The sequence below is a fragment of the Thamnophis sirtalis genome, unplaced genomic scaffold (genome assembly GCF_051295495.1).
Source record: "Thamnophis sirtalis isolate CommonGarterSnake01/CBP01778 unplaced genomic scaffold, rThaSir2_p1.2 scaffold_3, whole genome shotgun sequence".
In the NCBI taxonomy this organism is placed as follows: Eukaryota; Metazoa; Chordata; class Lepidosauria; order Squamata; family Natricidae; genus Thamnophis; species Thamnophis sirtalis.
In genome coordinates, this window is record NW_028261383.1 from 115764640 (window position 1) to 115779275 (window position 14636).

Below are 14636 nucleotides of genomic sequence, written 5' to 3' on the forward strand. Positions count from 1 at the left end.
TAGTCATCACACTGGACAAGCAGGATGAGCAGATGAGCCCTGAGCCAACTTGGGAATGGAGATTGGAGGGGCACCCATAACCTCCTAACTTAAGAGCCTGACTGTGATCGTTCAACCCATAAGAAATGGGGACAGCCCACTACCTGCTGGTTACTTCAGGTAGTATGAACAGTCTTCTGCCCGTGGGCCTAAGTATTTCATCTGCTATGTCTCCCTCCCCAGATAAAAAGAACTGCACAAAGCTATTGGCTGTGCCAATACTAAGAGTTCTTGCAAAGCCCCAGACAGCTAATCAGTGGGCTGGAAAAGTGCTCAGCCAAATCCCTCTCCAGCTTTCTCATGCAACTTCCCAGCCACAACTCAGCTGTCCAGCAGACTGTGGAGGAGGGGAATTACTGGGTTTGGGAACAGCCAATTCTCCTGTTTATGGTGTAATTCCCTAGCTGCCTTTTCCTGCTTTAATCAATGTGGGAAAGCAGGCTAAACAGATCAGTCATCTCCCTCTTTCAGTTCCAATCCTGCTTCCAGATGGATGGAAGGATGGATGAATGGATGGTTATCAGCCCAGAAATTGGAACAGAGAATTTCACCACTTTTCACAAAATGCTTTGGTTAATATATCCTGTACCTCTGTAATCTCAATACTAACATTTGGTGGCAAAGCAAAATAGAGATAGTAAATACAGGATACTGAATAAAGGATAATGTCTGTTCAAGACAGAAAAATTGTTTCACTCAACAATGGGTTGAAGTGCTAACATGTTTCCTAAATGTCTTTGTTGGTGGAACAGTTTATACAGTAGTATAGATAACCTGTTAGGGGAATGTCTCTAAATAAGCAGATTCAGCCCAATGAGCCAATTTTGTGTAGTGGTTCAGGTATCAGACTAGAAACCAGGAATTCATAAGTAAAAAAAATAACTTAAGTAAAAAAGCAACTAGGTAACCTTGGATTAAGGGATGGACACTTAATGGACACTTCCAAAATCGTGTCCAAAAAACTGCATGGCCTAGCAGTAGTTACCAGGAGTCAACACTAACTCAAAAGTGCATACACAAAAAGAAATTTACCGTATGCTCCTAAGTGCTATACTTTATCTTTTCCCTTTCCAAAATCTAACTGCTTCACCCTTATAATCCATAATTTTTCCATTTCCATTTGAGCTTCTCCTATTTGGATAGTAGCACATATTCTGAATTCAATAATACTTCCTTTGCTCTATAGGTAATAAATGCAATGAGTTGATCTGTGTTACAACTACTACATGTAGTATGCTGGTCTATATACCAGGTGACAACTATGATCTCTTTTTGTTTGTTTTGTATTTTTATCATGCTGCATGTATTTTTTTGAACTGAAACAAGTCTTCCCTTGTCATGAATTGGAGTTGTTATTGAAGTGATTTGTGCCACATTTCACATTTAAAAATAGTTATTTCTTGACCCAGTAGATAAAATCTGTGATATTCTATAACTGCAATTCTTCCATTAAATGCTCATTAGTGGCACTTCAGTCTGTATAAGTTATGCATGCACGACCACATATGAATGATTATATATGCCAGCAGAAGGATCTTGTGTATGGGTGTCAAAACAGATAAGACTGTGAATGCAGCATTCTAGTCCAATGATCACAGCATGATCCACACATACAGTAACAAGGCTTGCAAGAGCCAAGGTGGCGCAGTGGTTAAAAGCAGCACTGCAGGCTACTGCTAGATCAGCAGGTCAGCGGTTCAAATCTCACCGGCTCAGGGTTGACTCAGCCTTCCATCCTTCCGAGGTGGGTAAAATGAGGACCCAGATTGTTGGGGGCAATATGCTGACTCTCTGTAAACCGCTTAGAGAGGCCTGAAAGGCCTATGAAGCGGTATATAAGTCTACTGCTATTGCTATTGCTATTGCTATTGCAACCTTTGGATTGTGATGTTGTGACCACCATCAGGCTAATTTTGGGCTGGAATGGGACAATTTTTCACAGCCAACTTCCCACTGGACAACTTACTGTGGGGCAATTTAACAATTCAATTGAATTATTTAAAATAAATAAAACAATATTTTAATTTTTGCCTTTCACATTTCATTCCGTCCCCCTTTTCCATGCTTTCTTTAATGATTCTACTCCACCATTTTTTTGATATTAGTGTAACTCTTGTCCTGTGGCAAGTTGTCTTGTGGCGAGTTGGCCATGGCAAGTTGTCATAGTTCCAATTCTGACTGCCTCCTGAAGATGCTTCTACATCCCTGGCATCAGAGCACTGAAAACTTTGAAGAAAAATTCCTATGGCTTGCAACAAGTCTTTAAACTGTTTAGTACATTGTTTTCCCAAGTTGTTGTTGCTCTTCCTCCTCCTTTTCCTGAAGGCTCAATAATTTAGCTTCTGCAACCGCAGTTAAGCATGACAACAATCCAGGTCTTTAGTTGGCATCATCATAATGCCCAAGACTTTGCTTATAGACTACATGTGGTAAGAACTTGCCTAAATCAAACTTCAGACATTCACATTTGCCTCTGTTTGTGTAAGAGATTTGGATCTGCTGCCATGGTTGAAAGCACATGTGGCTTTCAGAAACATGCCTCTTTGGGGTGAAATTCCTAGGTGCATATAACTAACATTCAGATCTGTCTGAACTTCAGTAATTTCAGATGCTTTTTGAATGATGATCTGCTTTTTATGCAGTGTTGGAATTTGGACTTATGTGTAGCCAAAAGTCTACTGAAACATATTTTATTTTCCTTTCCCATACCATTTGTCATGTCATGTATAACTCTTATTTTCCACCAGTGCTATAAACCTGTCTCTATTCTTCCTGTTTCACATATGGGGAACAGAGCTGAATAGAGTTTATTCAAGGTTATAGTTTATTCACTCAGTTTCTCTACATGGTTCTGTCCGTATTGTAATTATTTTAGGATGAATGTATATACAGTGTGCAAAAACAGAGGCAGGCCATTTAAGCCACAAATTCTTCTTTTCCCATATTTAAATGGGCTAGTAAGAGCGCTGTAGACTGGTGAGTGGTTTATTGCTAATCTGTAACAGTAGCATATGCGAAGCTACTTTGACAAGCCTTCCAAATAGAAATACGGTATCTGTCTCACTAATACTTTTTCTAGGCTAGACAAAGTTTCAAGAGCGAACATCAATTCACTGTCTGTGAGGCAACCCTTGGAAGATACTTCAAAAGGCAATGTTTCCTCTTCTGAAAGTCCAGTGAAGTGGTAGCATTTATTTTTCTCACCTGAGGTTTCCTCCAGTGGTTCCCAAAAACTAGAAAAGGCTTCCCACAGCTACTAAAAATGAAGGAAGAGGCTTTAATGGGACACAAAATACCTCACTGGAAAGGACTTCCTTAATTTGAAGAGGAATATTGCATCACTTCTGTAGCACAATGTTGCTGGTTGAGGCAAAACTATGCTGCCATCCCCATGTAAGCAAGATAAGACTGTTTATACATATTCCAGAATATTTCCCATGCATTCACAAGGTCCAGTTAAATTAGGTTTCCTCATACAATCCTCAGCATCAATAATCCCTGATATTGTAGGTCAATGTTTATCAACCTAGGGAAAATTTATGATAGGTGGACATGTTGGCTGAGGAATGTTGGGAGCTGAAGTCCACACAAGTTAATGTTGTCAAGATTGAAAAACACTACTATACGTATTGCTGATGTGGGTGTTACATCGGACCTGGGTACCTGAGAGACCGCCTCCTGCCAATTACCTCCCATAGACCGATCAGATCGCACAGACTAGGCCTCCTCTGGATCCCATCTGCCAGCCAATGTCGGCTGGTGACTCCCTGGGGGAGAGCCTTCTCTGTTGTAGCTCCAGCCCTCTGGAACGAGCTCCCCGTGGAGATCCAGACCCTTACTACTCTCCCGGCCTTCTGCAAAGACACAAAGATCTGGCTGTTCAGGCAGGCTGGGGGGCTGTTGAAATAGCCAGCCCCTCGGGAACTATGAATGTTGTGTATTTTAAAATGTTGTTTGTCTATTTGTATATTTACCCCCTTCCTTTGTTATTGTAAGCCGCCCGGAGTCCTTTGGGAGTGGGCGGCATACAAGACCAATAAAACTAAACTAAACTAAACTAATTTACTGCCATTTCTTCCCTTCACGTTTCTGCATTTAATATGATGATGTTATTTTATACTGCCTTCAGTTTATTTCATTTCTTAAAAGGAAGAATATCCATTTTCAAGCAAATGAGAAAAAAAATAACATTTTCCACTTAGGTAGAGTATTACATGGGGTGAGCAGATTTCACACATCTCTGGTTTGTGTTTAGCATGCTTGTACGCAGCCAATATTGTTTGGAAAACCTCAATTACAACTTATCACAATGTGTAAGCCCAGGCAGTTGTGGCTTATTAATGCAAACCATGGCAGAATATAATATGGAAGTGAGCACAGAGTTGTCAGTTGTTTTGATAAGCTTCTGCAGCTCTGTCTTTAACAACAACTGATTAATGAGAAATGTGATAATCAGGCTGTTGCCAGGGTGCCGGTAAACACTTATTACCTTACACCTGAAACTGATATACCTGGCAATCATACAAGTTCTGAAAATTTGATAAACTTCTAGTTTCTATCCCTTTTGGACTTTTTAACCCAAACAAAGAAAAATGAAATTATGATATAATTTAGTTTAATGACAAAAATAAAAATAGGAAAAAATATAAGTCACATGTAACCCTAGAATAAAAGTTTAATTTAAATTTATGCCTATAACTATTGTAAAAGAAAATACATTTATTTTTCTTGTTTAAACATCTAATATTGTTATGACAAAAAAGAGAGAAACTTCTAGTTTCTATCCATTTTTAAAAACAATCTCCTGGCCAGGTGGGTATGGTATCCTTAAAATATATGTCGTTGTCTTTTATATGTCTGAATGTGGGGTGTGGGAGAAAATAAAACATTTTTTTTTCCAAAAAGTCAAGTTACTTCTTACTGATAAACAGCAGAGGGCAGCATAGCTAGCAAACTTCCTTCTCAGAAAAAGAAACAGCAAGACAAACCTCATTCAGAAAGCTAGTCCTCGACTTATGACCACAATTGAGCCCAACATTTATTTTGCTAAGTAAGAAATTTGTTAAGTGAATTTTGCCCCATTTTACAACTTTTCTTGCCACAGTTGTTAAGTGAAATCACTGCAGTTGTTAAAGTAGTAATACGGTTGTTAAGTGAATCTATTTTTCCCCATTGACATTGCTTGTCAGAACACAGATGACGTGACCCCCAGGTACTGCAACCGTCATAAATATGAGTCAGCTGTCAAGCATCCAAATGCAAATCAAATGACCATGGGGATGCGGCAACGGTTATAAGTCTGAAAAATGGTCATAAGTCCCTTTTCCCAGTGCTGTTGTAACTTCAAACTGTCACTAAGTGAACTGTTGTAAGTTGAGGACTACCTGTACTCTGATCAAGCGAGGCTGTGCTGGATGCTGAATAAAATTAGCACTGGCCAACTCTTGTCTTGGGTAGGAAAAAAGGAATGCAAATTCTCTGTAACAAAGTTTGTTTGGATTTGCAGCTTATGCTTGTTAGGAGATGATCTGAAGGTATCCTATCATCTGTTTAGCCCTGGAAGACAGTTTCCTCTTTTTGCCATTATGGTTGTGGTAAGGGAAAAGAGTCAGAAATTATATGAATCAGAACTTAACCAAGTTAAGTTGGTTAAGCGACTTGAAATATATGTTGCAGAGCATGGATTTAGCAGTTTATTTGGGAAAGATTCCCCCTTATTTCCTCCTTTGGCTATGGACTATGTCAGGGGTGTCAAACTCAATTTCATTGAGGGTCACATCAGGGTTGTGTCTGACCCCTTCTGGGGGACTGGGGCAGCATGGCCAGGGAGTGTGGCCAGCTTGACGTCACTTGTTGAGGCTTTGTTTTCAGCTGTGACGCCCTCCTGCAGCCCTCTCCCAGTGAAAATGGAGCTGGGGGAGCTGCATGTGGCCCTCCTGGGCTCCTGTTTCAGTGTGACGGTCTCCTGTAGCCCTCTGTGGGAAAGAGCTGCAGGAGCCCGTCATGGCTGAAAATTGAGCCCAGGAGGCCCCACATGGCCCTCCCCAGCTCCATTTTCCCTGGCAGAGGCACCACAGGCTGGTTCTTCACTATTTCCAGGGCAGCCCCACAGGCCAGATCTAAACACCCCACAGGCCGGATCTGGCCCACAGGCCTTAAGTTTGACACCCTGGATTATGTGAAATGGAACATCATCTGGGGAGGACTTCATTACTGCTGATTCTCCAAGCATCTTCAACAGAGGCTGTCCCAGAAAATTCTCAAGGCTCCATTCCCTTCATGACCATAGTAGAAAAACAAAACTAAACAAGGACCCTGAAAGACTTTGAGAATCAAAGACAGGAGCCAGAGAATTTCAAACAGGATTCACCTGATCCTCCAGATCTTTAGTACCATCACACATTCAGGACCACGACAGGTAGTCCTCGACTTACAACAGTTCATTTAGTGACCATTCAAAGTTACAAGGGCACTGAAAAGGGTGACTTATAACCATTTTTCACACTTACAACCAGTGCATCATCCTCGTAGTCAAAATTCAGATGCTTGTCATCAGACTCATATTTATGAACGGTTGCAGTGCCTTGGGAATCGTGTGATCACCTCCTGCGACCTTCTGACAAGCAAAGTCAATGGGGAGGCCAGATTCACTTAGCAACTGTGCGACTAACTTAACAACTGCAGTGATTCACTTAACAACGGAGGTAGGAAAGGTCATCAAACGGGGCAAAAGTCATTTAACAAATGTTTCGCTTGGCAACATAAATTTTGGGCTCAATTTTGGCAGTCAGTTGAGGTCTACATGTATTAGCCAGGCTGGATGGGATTAAGGGGAGCTGTCCTTCCAAACATTTAGAGCAGTGTTTCTCAACCGTGGCAACTTGAAGACGTCTGGAGTTCAACTCCCAGAATTCCCCAGCCAGCATTCGCTGGCTGGGGAATTCTGGGAGTTGAAGTCCAGATGTCTTCAAGTTGCCACGGTTGAGAAACACTGGTTTAGAGGACATAACATTCCTCGGGTAGCACCCAGTGTACCTAGCCAAGGGAAGAAAGAAAATATCAGTCTACAATAGGAGGAGGAAGGAGTATGAACGTTGTTCCCCGTCTGGAGATTTTTATAAAAACAATAAATAAAATAAAATAAAAATTCTATTGTGGCTGTGTGTATGAGAATGTGCAAGTGTGGTTAAAAAAACTGTGGCAAAACAAAACGATCTCTGTGTGGTTTTGCTGCAATCGCTTGACTTTGTGCTGTACACCTCTCAGAAGCAGAGGAAAGTAAACAAAAAGCCACAAAAGACAAAACAGCAGCAGAGCAAAAAGGAACCGCCAGACTGTTTTTAACAAACGCACGAAAAGTGGCATTCAGCCCCCCTCACCTTTTCACCCCTCTCCGTGCAGCAGCTTGTATTGAGTGACAGTGGCATAGTCTGAGGACACAGCAACAGGACGTGGGTTAATTTTGTTTTTAAAAAAGCTGAAGGTTTAACGTTATGTTCTGCAATTTACAATACAATAGCAGAGTTGGAAGGGACCTTGGAGGTCTTCTAGTCCAACCCCATGCCTAGGCAGGAAACTTTATATCGTTCCAGACAAATGGTTATCCAATATCTTCTTAAAGACTTCCATTGTTGGGGCATTCACAACCTCTGGAGGCAAGCAGTTCCACTGATTAATTGTTCTAACTGACAGGAAATTTCTCCTCAGTTCTAAGTTGCTTCTCTCCTTGATTGGTTTCCACCCATTGCTTCTTGTTCTACCCTCAGGTGCCTTGGAAAATAGTTTGACTCCCTCTTCTTTGTGGCAACCCCTGAGATATTGGAACACTGCTATCCTGTCTCCCCTAGTCCTTCTTTTCATTTCATAAGATCTGTCACTGTGTTCATCATACTTAGAACCTGAGGTAAATCTGGGTTTAGGACCAGGATATGTCTGCAGCAGGATTTGATGGTGGACCATGTCAGAATGCACATTTATTTCAGTGTTATATTAAAAGCCTTCTGAAAATAGGAAATGAAGAGAATATTTTTTTTAAAAATGATGGTGGTTTGAATTATTGTTCATCCAAGCAAGTACTATTATTTGCTGTTCATAGAGAAACTGAAGTTGACTTTGACCCTTTTGCTACCTCGGATGTTTGTGGCTTGCTTTTCACCCAGCTACAGATGTCTGCTCACTACAAAGCTAACAACCTCCTCACAACATCGCACGTCTTTGACAGGGCCAAGATGCTAAAATACATCAACACTATTATACTTAAAAGAGACTCGCAGCATCAGGTCACACACTCCATCCCAGAATTTTATAGTTGGGGAAGGCTTTATATAGTTTGCCAGTTCCAATACTGTCAGCCCCAAGAGTGAGAGAGACATCATTAGAGCGGGACTCCAGATGTGTGAAGAAAAAACATTCCTTTTGTATGTGGATAAACCAAAAGACGTTTATGGGACCTGGATGAAGCCAAAAGTTTGGCTATCCTTTCAGTGAACCTTTTCCCTGCGTTGAGGGTCCTGCCTTTATGAGAAAGTCTGTCAGCCGTGGAGGAGGGACGACATTCCTTGGCTTGCTGGAACTAGCTAAAGCTGTCGTTCAGACCCAAAGGAATGCAAGTTATCCCCAGCTTCATATTCTGACTGGCCCTTTGCCAAGATAGAGATAAGAAGGCAATGTGTCTTATTCCTTCATGAATCTGGGGAAGATAAAGTGTCAGCTTTATCTGACCAGCTGCTATGGAAACTGGGTGAAGAAAACTTTAGGCAAACCCAATCCAAAAGACAAAAGCTTGGCCAAAGCAAATTAATGGCTTTGTTTCTTACCAGCCCACGTCGGCTGCTTCGTTGTTTGTGTATCAGCGGGGCCAGTAACTGGAACATGGCGCAAACCATCTTTTGCAGGTTTTCTGTTCTGAAATAATCTGCACGACTGACAACAGAAAGGAGACAATTTCTGTTGCTATTATCGATCGCAAACTTGAAGGGTAGGGAGACACACCGACCAAACTACTTGAACAAGAGTTTTATGGAAATGATTTAATCGGAAGCAGGGACCTTGAAGGAAAAGAGCTAACATGCTGCTACTATTTATGATTTGGGGAATATCAGTAGGAAGGAGGACATGAACATGGCTAGAAACATACTATGTGCTTTGGGAAATTTCGGTAACATTAGGGCCATTGTGCTGACATCAGTACCATTTAAGTGTTAAATCTGATGGTCATTTTAAATTACATTCCCAGCCTTAAAATTCTGAGAGTATGTACAGAGAAAAAAGGCCTGGCTTTTGGCTGCTGCTCTTCTGAGTGCCAGGCAGTCTGTACAGGTAATCTTCCACTTATAACCACAACCAAAGGTGATATTCATTAGGTTGTGACCAGTTCTGGAGAACCGGTAGGGGAACTTTTGAGTAGTTCAGAGAACCGGTAAGTACCACCTCTGACTGGCTTCACTCCCATCTATTCTCTGCCTCCCGAGTCCCAGTGATCAGGAGGGAATGGGGATTTTGCAGTAACCTTCCCCTGCCACCGAGCCACACCCACCAAGCTACACCCACAGAACTGGTAGTAAAAAAAATTGAATCCCACCACTGACCACAATTGATCCTAAAATTTCCATTGCCAAACAAGACAGTTGAATTTTGCCCTATTTTAAAACCTTCCTTGCTGCGGTTGTTAATTGAATTACTGCAGTTGTTAAGTTATTAAATTGGCCGTTAAGTGAATCTGTCTTCCCTGTAGACTTTGCTTGTCAGAAGGTTGCAACAAGTGATCATATGATCCCGAGACTCCGAAGCTGTCATAAATATGAATCAGTTGCCAAGCGTCTGAATTTTGATCATGGGGTGATCACAGGGGTGCTGCAATGGTTGTGTGAAAAACGGTCATAAGTCTTAATGTCTATGGAGATTCTCACTCATCCATGTCTTAGTCATGAACTGAAGAAACTTCTTGGCTGGGAAGTGAAATGTTTTCAAAGAAAAAACAAAATCGAATTGCCTTTTGAAAAGCACCTTTAGAATGATCATAAGTCTCTTTTTTCGTGCCATTGTAAGTTTGAGCAGTCACTAAACAAATGGCTGTAAGTTGAGGACTAACTTCTTCATCCAGAAGCTGATAGCGGGTGAGAACCCTGGCCTGGCTTGCATCACTATGACATTATCTACAACCCCAGAGCAGAGGGAATACTCGATGTTCCTAGTCATTTGGTTCCTGCTTAAGCAGATGGTGGAAATTGTGGCCAGGGGTCCCTTGCTCATTTGGTTGGTGGGCCAATTACAATCCTCTCTTAGGTAGGATATCCTGGCAGTGATAACCTACACACTGGTCACCATCTGACTGGACTACTGTAATGTACTGTACCAGGGCTGTTAAACTCCTAGCCTGTGGGCTGGATGCATCACGTGCTGGCCATGCCAATGCCCAGTTTAGCAAAGGGAGAAAAAAATTCCTGACACATCAGCTGATGCCGCTGTGACAACTTGAGTTTGATGCCCCTATACTATAAAGTGCTGCCTTTGGAGATGACTCAGAAGCTGCAACTTCAGATACAGAATGTGTAGGTAGCAGATTGTAGGTAGCAGAATACCACAAATCCTGAATTGCTCAGTTGCCTGCTTCAGGTTTTCATGGTGAATTATTATTTCAGAGTGAGATGTTGATTATTCCTTTTAAAGCCAAATAGAAGATAACTCTGGGATACATCAGACAACATCTTGTCAAAGTTGAATCAGCTGCCCAATCCAATCAACTAGTACAGCTTTATTCAATCTTGGAAATGTTGGAATTCCCCAACCATCATGTCTGGCTGGGAAATTCTGACCTTTAAGGTCCATGAATCTTAGAGTTCCCAAGAAACACTGGGAACACTGCTATAGAAAATCCCTCCCTTGAGAGGAAGGGTGTGGGATGTGATGGTCATCCCCACACTGCTTTTCCCAGAGGGATGGTGAGCCCTCTTAGGAATATAATCTAACTGTTGGGTTGGCAATATATAAATCATGTAAAATGCTATACCTGTTTCTTTAAATCATACTGTAAAATGTGATTAGTTGCTGGTTTCCTCAATTGGCCATAAGAGGGAGCCAGAATGGGTGTTAGCTCTCTTGTCAGATGCTGGGCCAATCTGATCTGAGTGTTTGTAGAAGCTGGCTATTAGAAAGTACCGTGAGCTATTGTAAGTTTTGCAACTGCTAGCAAACTTTGAGTACTGAACTGATTGTATGATTACTGGACTACGTTATTTAGATTATCTCTTAACTGAAAGACATTGATGACTGACTGTCTTATCCGTGTATGACTTGGACTGTTTGATGGACTCTGATACCTCTATTTCCACAAAAGTAAATGCCTATTTAAACTGCAGTGTCTCTGTATGCTGGTTTGTGTGTTCTCCAAAACCACTCTCACAACGCTTCTCTGAACGCACTTGCTCTCCCAACGGGGAGCTAACTTAACACTGGTTATGGGTCCAGGTTATACCAGATGTAGCTAAAGGAGAGTTGGTGTTGATATGCAATACTGTTTATTTAGTGATTGTACTATCCTGGAGAAGATGGCGAGCGACCCATCAACAAGCCTGTTTATGATAACCCAGTTGGATGGAACAAACTATGTTTCCTTGTCTATGAAATGCAGTCTACTCCTGCATAGGGAAGGTTTATGGGATGCTGTACAGAATCCACCGGATGTAACTGCTTTGAATCCAGATAATGATGAAGATGCCAAGAAGATAGCAGATTTTCAGTGATGCAACGAACAGGTGTTGTGTATTATTGGTCTAACACTGAATGACCAACAATTAGTTCATATTTGTGGAGAAAATTCTGCTGCAAGATGTTGGGAGAATTTGAAGAGGATTTATGTACGTAACACTGTAGGTGCACAGTAGGTACCTAACCTGAAATTACCATCATTTATTTATTTATTTTTGCATTTTGCAAGCTTATGAAGATTATTATTTTTCCCAACATAGGTAGTCCTCAACTTATGATATCAATTGAGCCCAACATTTCTGTTGTTAACAAATGCATATTTGCTAAGTAAATTTTGCCCCATTTTATGACCTTTCTTGCCACAATTGTTAAGTGAATCACTGCAGTTGATAAGTTGGTAACACGGATGTTAAGTGTATCTGGCTTCCCCATTGACTTTGCTTGTCAGAAAGTCACAAAAGGGGATCGCATGACCTTGGGACAAAGCAAAGGTCGTAAGTATGAACCAGTTGCCAAGCATCTGGATTTTGATGACATGATTAAGGGGATACTGCAAAAGTTGTAAGTGTGAAAAATGGTCATAAGTCACTTTTTCCAGTGGTGTTGTGACTTTGAATGGTCACTAAATGAACTGTTATAAGTTGAGGACTACCTGTGTGGCTTTAGCTCTTGCTGGTTGTGGGTATCCACCACTGTTAATTTTTTAAAATGTATAATTTGTTTGGGTTTTTTCCCCCCATTATTGCACTTACTGTAGGTTTTGTCTGTGTTTCGTTGTCCATCACATGAAGTCTAGTTGGATTGGCGCAGTCTACAGATATTGCTCAATAACAAAAAAAAATTAGGAGAGTCTGAGAAATAGCTATTTGAATTAGCATACAGACTGCTACGCACCCAATAATTTCAACAATAGCAGTGAAAGTTCACACCATTCAATGGGATGTGTCTGATTATTGTCTGTGAAGATATTTCTCTCTCATTCATTCAATTGTATGCTGGCTGGGAGACACACATCCAATATATAGTCCTTGGCAGGTTTCACTATTGCTGTCAGTTAATGAATTTCAAGCCTCAGCATGAATTTCTATAAGCTTCATGAATGGAGCCTAAACTTAGCTTTCCTGCTGTGGACAGAATAGCTTTAATGTCTACAGAGAGAAAACGAACTCTTATATCTGCTGACCTAATTTGGATGATTTACTTTTTAAAGCTGCTGAAGTTATGACATTGCTGTTCCTACCAGCCTATAATGCTGACATTACTTATTCCTCAGCACTGATTGGAAATTTAATTGCATGTTCTTATTTAATATCTTTAGCAGAAAAGCAGAAAAGGCTTTTCTGCTAAGGATATTACCAGCATTTGAGATGATGGAGGGCAGGCTTTGTAATTTCAACTAATAGTTGCATCTCTGATTGGCTTACAACAAAAACATTGTCATCTAATGCCTTTTTATTTACAAGATAAACGAATTATAGCAACATTTATTTAGATGTAGATGAGAGAAGTCCTAATTCATGCAGTCATCATTAAGGAATTTAAATAACATAGATATTAAACAACGAGGACCTACTTTCTTAAAAGTACGTATTACAGAAAATTAACATACTTTGTGCCTTTATTTTTGTTTTTAATGATTTTTAATGGGTTTGTTTTTCTTAAGCAACCTTTAAGGCTTGCTGTGCTCTGCATGTTGCCTATTCCACAATTTCAGAGAAAGGGACAATTTAGACTTCATTAATTATTTGGATCAGCTTGATGAAACCTTCGATAGCAAAAGGAATGAAAGCAGAATAGAGAGAACTATAAATTTCTGGTGGTGTTAAACATACTCTTCTTGTGAAGTCAATGATTTTGGATTCCTTTAGATATAAAGATAAGGGTAAAGGTTCCTCTTGCACATATGTGCTACTCGTTCCCGACTCTAGGGGGCGATGCTCATCTCCATTTCAAAGCCGAAGAGCCAGCACTGTCCGAAGAGGTCTATGTGGTCATGTGGCTGGCATGACTAAATGCCGAACGAGCACGGAACGCTGTTACCTTCCCACCAAAGGTGGTTCCTCTTTTTCTATTTGCATTTTTACATGCTTTCGAACTGCTAGGTTGGCAGAAGTTGGGACAAGTAAAGGGAGCTCACTCCGTTACGTGGCACTAGGGATTTGAACTGCCGACCTTTATGATTGACAAGCTCACGTCTTAGCCACTGAGCCACCGCGTCAGTGCTTTTAGATATAAATGTATCTAATATTTGGAAGAGAAACACAAAGTTGCCCTTTAGTTTAGTCTTTGACTTTAGCTCTTCCTGCTGGACCTATACAGCAAGATCATTTGCAAAATAATCTGCATTTCACACTTAGGTTGAATTACCAGTGGAAATTATTTGCTAGGAAGAAAAGAATTCTTGGGATATTTGTGTCTGCATATTCAAAAGAGTTATAATAAAGATTCCTGACCACTTTCAGCCAAATACCATTCCTAAATTTGGAGGGGGGAGAGCTATGGCAGAAAATTGATAGGAAAATATAATTATTTGTTTCATATACTAAACTATGGTTTATGGGGGGGAAATCACAGTTGGCCGGACTGGCACAACTCACCAAACTATATACCATAATTTGCAAACTATTCTATGCTATGGCATTGGTTAGTCTAATCTGTGATCCATGCCAGTATGTGAGTAATGTAAAATATGTCCAAGAAAGTAATTAATTTTAGGGCTATGCTTTCTTGAGATTCAAGTAGAATTGTTTCTGTTGGACCTGAGGAAGTGGTCAGAGTCCTCTGGAGGACAAATACTACCACCTATGAATTAAATCCATATCCGTCCTGGCTGGTCAAGGTTCCTAGGAGGTATCATGTGCAGAGGAGTGTTGCTCCCGGTTTGGCCCCGA